Source organism: Cupressus sempervirens, chromosome 5 (assembly GCF_028749045.1).
Source record: "Cupressus sempervirens isolate cs-2001-9-10 chromosome 5, ASM2874904v1, whole genome shotgun sequence".
Classification (NCBI taxonomy): domain Eukaryota; kingdom Viridiplantae; phylum Streptophyta; class Pinopsida; order Cupressales; family Cupressaceae; genus Cupressus; species Cupressus sempervirens.
In genome coordinates, this window is record NC_143122.1 from 779233089 (window position 1) to 779240938 (window position 7850).

Below are 7850 nucleotides of genomic sequence, written 5' to 3' on the forward strand. Positions count from 1 at the left end.
TGTCTCCATTACATTACTCAACTTTACACTCTTGCTAGTAGGTTTCCTTTATGATAGGGGCAAGTGGAAAGACCAAAGGAGGCTCAAAGTCAAGATTAGAGTTATTGCTATTTTGGGTAGATAAGTTTAGAGGCTATTTAGAGTCCCTTGGGAACGTTGAGAATTGTTGACCCATTGTCTCTACATTTAGAGAAGCCAAGTTTGGAATTTCAAGAAGGAGAGGATTTAGCTCATATTAAAATTCAATATTACCATAATTGTTGTGAAGGTAGGTTCTCTATTGCCATGGTTTTGTTCATTGTTAATTGCTTGTATGTGTAAATTTCTTTCATATTATATCATGTTTGTGTTTTGTATCATATTCAAGGGATGTGTATTGTGGGATTTTACTTGCTTTGTTTCATGTTTCTTCTCTTTGTTTTGTTGGGGAAACTATGAAGGGTGTGTTTGCATTACTCACCCTCAGATAAGGCACCAGTGGCCATGTATGGGAGAAGGGTTTTAGTTGGACTCTAGGTTAGTATAGAGTCTCTTCTCATGATGAGAAGAGGGAGGAAGCAAGGTGTTATGGTCCCTTTCATGACAATGAAAAACTGATTTTGTTTTGGGGAAACAAGGAGAGAATGAAATGGAAGTTTATGTGATTTGGTAGCCTTGGAAGAGGCATATGACTTATGTTCTTCATTGATTTCTCCTACCTAGAAAAAATCCACCTTCTCCCTAGTCATAGGTTCATTATGAAACATTTTGTGCATACCTTGGATGAGAATTGTATGTTGAGTTATGGCATTGTGTTTGTATTATGAATGTCACCTGGTTGGTGACTGGTTCTCCTAGCTCGGTGGATGGCCTTTCAGGGCCTAGGATGGGAGGTGGTGATGTAGGGAGCTCCCCTTTGTACCGTAAACTCATAATAGAAACATAGAAACAATAGAAAATGTGAGAATAAAATATGGGCTTCTTATTTGCACCACAAATGTGGAATTACAAAATTCATAAGTACAATATGCTAACCCACATGGGTGCCTTCAATACAATAATTTGCAAAACAAGCTATGAACTATCACCCAGAGTTGTCCTAGAAAATGTTTGAGCCTTTCTTAAATAGGTAGTTCTATGTCACTCGAGAAGGTTCTAGATGCTCAAACTTAATACCTAGGGCCGAAAAACCCTAACAATACACATAGAGTTGGCCAAATACATCTTTGACAAATTGTTTTAGAAATTTTGGTAGCCCAACTTCTGAAGGCCATAACTCATGAACTATTGCTCTGATAGGCTATTATAACCACTTTTCTACAATGCTAGCTCTTGATCTAAAGACTCCAAATCATGCTAGTGCCCTTCCATCAAGTTCTCAAACCTCACCCAGGTACTCTAAGGCCTCCAATGGTGAGCCTAAAGATCTTTTTGCAAATTTTTCCACCAAAAATCTGCAATAACTTCTCTAATAATAATGCTTGAGCAATGGGATTCTCATGGTAGGCTTACAATTCTAAAATGAACCTTCCTGTAGAAAATGAGAACATTCTAAGCTTGTATGACAAACTTACTAAAAATAGTAAGTTCCCATAAATAGTAACCACCCTGTCTACTAGTCCTTGTTAAAATGGAAAAGACTAAAAATAAAATATTTTTGGGTGATGCAAGATTGACCTTGCACCCAAGATGCTCCTACATTAGGTGGGCTCTTCATGGTTGTTCTTTGTGTCTTGCAAATTATCTAGATTAGGTTCTCATGATGGAGAAATATGATTTTCTTGGGTAACTGATGGTGTTCTTTTTGTCATTGTATTGGAGATTTCTCCATCATAATACCACTTTTTGTATTGTATATTCATGTTGAGAATGAAAATGAAAGAAATGGATTAATTGTTGTAATTTTAATATTGCTAATATAAATGCAGTTATTCTATGAAATATGCAAGTTACGTGATCAAGTATTATTGGATTCAAAATCTTATATTACTTTCAAATTTATTGCTTTGCAAAAAGTTCAAGTTGAATAATCTCTATTTCCTCCATGAAATCTTGGATTTAAATAGTAAAGTAGAAAAAGTTAGTTCAATTCATAACTCACACCCTTGCAACTCTGAAATTTAATCATGAAAGAATTATATTTGATGTTGGTAGAATCATCCCATTTGATTAGTTATCAAATCCAAAATGGATAATTTTACCCTATTTCATAACCTAAATCTAATAATCAAATAGAGGCATATTCTCTTTAGTTACCACTTAGTGAAATCTACTGGATTTAATGGTCAAACATTATATTAAAAATCAAATTGAAACCATGGTATAATACCTATTATTACACCCACAAAACATTTGATACACTCCTAGCAATATCACTATATATAAAAAAATCCACATAACCTATTGAACATTTATAAATTTTCACAAAAAATAATAATCCCACAAGTGCCCTAAAGGACTCTAGAAAATGTATGACAGATAATTAAATCAATCCCATATAAAATTCCAACTTCTCACAGACAATTTAAAATAGAAAAATAAGGTGTCACTTGGCACATACCTCCCCTTAAAGTCAAACTTTTAAATTCATGCTTTTATGGCAACTTGGCAAAAAATATGCTTAGCTAAGACTAGAAGGAGGAGGAGTCCCACACCATCCCACCCTCAAAATTTCCTCACTTAAACAAGTGTTTTTATGCATGTAAAAAGGTCAAAAAACAATAAATTTCAACTTAAAACTTATCCTAACTACCACCCCTAAGTCCCCACCTACCCTTTCCACTTGTCTACTCCCCTTCCTAATGCATTATCCTTCCTTCCAAGTGTTCAAAATTCTATATAACACTACCACACATCCATGTCATCATTAAAATATCTAACCAAGGTTTGGGCAAGTTGAGGAGGCCTTAAATTTCAAATTTTCATCCCCTCATTCTACACCTGTTATCTCCACCCCTGTCCTAAGTCAAACATGCATTCACAAAGCAAGGTATGCTTCCTTGACATGACAAGGCTTTGGGTGGTGCATGTAGGTCCTTGGGAAAAGCACATGAATTAGGCGGAGCACATTTTTTCATAGGGAAGGGTGGGCAAGTTGTGAAGGGGTTAGGGAAAATAAGTGTTAACGGTTTGTTAGAATTATATTAGTTAGATTTAATTATTATCTACTTCTAATTTGTTAAATAAGATTACTTAGTGGGTAATAAAGGTAGTGGGAATAATTAGTAATGAAAATCATGTGTTTTTATTGAGTTGTTAAGAGTAATAAAAGATTACTTGTTAGAAGGGTTAGTAGGCAAGTAGTACTTAGTAGATAATTAGGGTAGTGTTAGTAGTTAGTTTCCAATATTGTTTTTTTTGTTATTATTATTTAGTAGTTTAATGTTGCATATGAGATATAGTAAATTTAATTTAGTTTTATTTAGGAATCTCTTTTATTATTGTATTGAATTTAGATTTATTAAAATTAGTGTATATTGATGGGCATTAATCAGTAAAGGGGTCAAGGGTTAGAAGTTATGTTAGTAAGTAAGAGTTATGTTTTGGTTTTATTTCAATGTTAGAATATTAAGTGAAACTATATTATTTTATTAAGGAAAACTTTTAAAATAATATTTTACAATAATTTTATGTATGGGTTTAATAAACTTGAATTGCTAAGGTTTTAGTTTTGAAGTGTTATTGAAGGGGTCTTATGTAGATAAGCTAATAGTGGTTTAATATGGTATTTTAAGATTGAAATGTATATTGAATGTAATTACATGATGAACATTGAAATGTATTAATTAAGTTTTATCATTAAATTATGGTTAATTGGGAACCTATATTAAGGTTCCAGATCACTTCCTAAGAGATGCAATTCAGTGCACCTATGGTTTTAACTTGTAAAATGAGTATATGGAATCATTTGAAACATGTGAAAAATGATGAGTCTTATGTAATTAGTTGACATATTAGTACAAACTTAACCCAATAACTATGGAACCCTAATGTATTCTTGATTATGATGTCACACCTTAACTAGAGTTTAATCAAACAAATTATGTATCCCAAAGTGTTCTTATAATACTAGAACCTAAGGTTTTGTAATGGTGCAATACATTTGAGATGTTGACTCTGCATCATTATGAAATACAATTGAAAATTACTTCAATCATTTTTCAACATTCCATAACATATTCAATTTATTATGTGCTAAATATTGCATTAATTGACTTTAAAAGATTTGTTGTTGTGTTTTTGCCCTAGTTTGTGGGCATGACAATGTGACAGCTTCAGTGAATTGTTTAAACATTAAGTGGATTACGAAATTACTAAAAGGAATGAAAGAAGAGATTACATATCTAGTGGTTATCTATTGTGATAACACATTCTATTAAAATTTCAAAGAATCTAGTGGCGCACACAAAATGAAGCACATTGCCATCAAGTACCATTACTCGAGGGAATTAGTTCAAGACAAAGAAGTAAAGTTAGAATATGTACACACCAAAGAACTAATTTCTAACATATTCACAAAATCCTTACCTGAAGATGCTCATGAATATCTTAGAGGTAAATTAAAGGTGATTCCCCTAAATAAAGCAACTTAAGGAGAAGAGGTACACTACATCAAATATTCTAATAAGAATATCCTACACATTGATGCAAAATAGCTCTACTTTGGGAGATGCCTACAGTAGACAGTCAAGGATAGTATAACAAATAAATCATAGAAAGATGAAAAATAATTCAGCCATACATGTAAATATCTACATAATTTAGATGTATGAAGTGATTGAAGTCACGGATGCTAAGTGTCTTTTGCATTATTGTCAAAAAGGGAGAGATATACCCAAGAGGGAGATATATACTACTGAAGGTGAGATGTAGCAAAGAGGGAGATGTGATAGAGGAAGTTTATGAATTTGTAGAGATGAGAATTAGAATGAAACTAAGGATATTTCTTACTCATGATAGTGAAACATTTTGGATTTCATGGCAACATAGAGGGAGATTGTTGAGCATTACATAAATTATAAGATACATTGAGGTGTTTCCATCAATGCCAAAGAGGGAGATTGTTGGAAATTTACAATTGGAATAATTATTGTTTTGTCATTGATATCAAATCTACTAGTGCTACATATTTCTATTTGATCTAAATGTCATATCTATATGATTGATGAAGAGGACTTCAGAGATTGCTCATAACAATAGCACCTAGAGAGAAGTTTGAGTTATGGAAATGAAACTACAATGAACATTTGATTAGTTAGACTTTCACAGGAAAACCTAATTTTTCATATCAAGAATTTGATGCTAAGCCAAGCAATAGAAGAAAAGATTAAGGAATGCCAAGTGATTCTAGTGTCAATTGAGCCACAATAAGTGCTAAGAAAATCCAATGTTGACTGAGCATCAATATTGAATGAGCATGTTAGTTGATTCTAAGCCAAGAAGTTCTATAATGACCGAGTGATTAAGTGATGACCGAGTGTTAGAACTTAATGATTTTCATTTGACAATATTTTGAATATGTTTGATGAATCATGATTTTTAGCTAGCTCAATTGATTTCTTGGGATATGTAAATTGTGTTGAAGATAAAATTGATGAGTTGGATCTTTAAATTCAAGGAGAGCATTACATATAGACCTAATAGATGGATTATAGAGAAGTTTCTAGAGGATGATCGAGAAGGTCAATAGATACAATGAATCAATGAACTAGATCATAAACCCTAAGATGTACAGTGATCATGGTAAATGGAAAAGCAAGCACTACCTATTTAAGGAGGTATAAAGCAAGGATAACTTTAAGAACTCCCTCCCAAGAAAAATATGTAAAATGCTAGCAAATTCAACTTTAAATATGCATGAAAATTTTCTAATTAGGGGCAATTTTTTCATTCAAGGCAAGGGAAAAAATTATTTTCCACTGGCAAAATTTTCCTTTTCGTATCAAAATTTAATAATAACTATGGAAAATTAGTTTTATTTTCTTTGGTATGCAAATAAATGTAGGTAATTTTTTTTGTTGGCCATAAATATTTTTGTAATGTAAGAGGTGAATTAATTATTTCATATAACACAAAATATTAATATAGTTGGATAATATGTCAGTTTCCAAAGAGAGATTATTTTATTTTTTGGTGAATTTATAGAGTCACAAGTGGTCCATGGCTCACATGCCAAGTGTACATTGTACAATGTACTTGTAGTATGCCAATTCATTAAGATTCAATTAATAATGTGCCTTTTATTATTGCCAACTTGATCGTCATCACTTTTAATGTTGTCATTTTTATGGTGAAAGGAATTAATTTGTATCATTGATGTAATATAGATCAATGGCTTCAACTCTATTTTGGGCCCAATTTTAAACGATGTATACCATAAAGTCTAAATCTTCTTAGAATTAGGACACATGTCCTAAAGACCAAAACATAAAATAGTCGGCTAAATGGGAATAGTTATAGACACACATCAGTAAAATGGTAGGTGATGCTCAACCTAAGGGAAAATATTATCTTATGTAAAGGGTGAAATAACATTGTCTAATAAGAAAACATTAGGAAAATGCTAGCCAAAATTTTAAAATAATTGTGTTCTAAATGTAGATTACATTGGCGATTACATTGAGATTTGGGACCAATTATGTGAAAACTAATAAGCGATTAGCCTTGGATTTTGACCCAAATTATTTAATATCTCGGTGACACGGTTGACCCCATATGTAGGTTTTATTCACCAAATTGCAATTTTTGAAAGAGATGGAATAGTTAATTGGCAAAGATTTGCCACTAAAAAATCATTGGTATAAAGTCAAACTAATTTTGGAGTATGAACATAGAAAAAGGAGGAACATAGAGACACAAGTGCGAGTGTGAGAGAAAAGCAAAAGGAATTATTTGTGCATATATTGTTGATGTTGATAAGTAAATCTAAGGAGAAGTCTTAAGTTTTGATGTGAAGGGGATGACTACTTGAAGAGTTTCCAATCGAGTTAAGGAACATAGATGATAAGGAGAAACTTATCAGTGAATTAACACATGAACCTAACAATGATCTGAAACCTACAAAAGTGAATTGTAAACATACATATCAAAACTCTACTATTTTCTCTCTAATCATTGTAAATAGTTTATATTGAAATCTTTTTAATGAAGGTTGACCTAATAGTCATTTGAAGGACTTAACAGTCTATGTAAATCCTTTAGCAAGGTGACATTCTAAATGGAATGATCAAAGTGCTCTAACAATGCCACTCCTATCAGGGTGATTAAATCCTCTAACTAGGTCATGTTTAATAGTGTGTGTTGTAACCTTTAATAGGGTTGGCTCCTAACAGAGCTCACTTTGAAAGAGTGAAAAATAGTGGTGACACGCTGCTAGTAGTTTTTCCCAAATGGGGTTTCCACATAAAATACTAATGTCAAACTTGTGTTGAATGTTTTATATGTTTTACATTTGATGAAGTTTACATTTAACAAAGTATGTTATGTTTAGGACAATAATTTTGTTTATTGGTATAGTAGAGACCAAGCAACAATGAGATAAGAAGAACAACAACTATTTTAATGTTTAATTATTCAAATGGTACTTATGGACCTTGAGTAATTCATTCGCCCCTCTCTCAGTTATTCTAAATATTTCTTACACTATATTTCCATTACTAAGGCATCTTTTGAAACCTTCCAATTTTTATCATTAAAAGTAATTGTGCAACCCTCATCACCTAGTTTTCCTATTGAAATTAAATTTCTATGTAGCCTTGGAACATGTCTTACCTCTTTTTGTAGTCAATAATTCTCATTCTTCAACTTAATCTTAATCTTGTTCCAGATTTATTATCTCCCAAATAAACTATACCAAAATCTCCTTGGATATA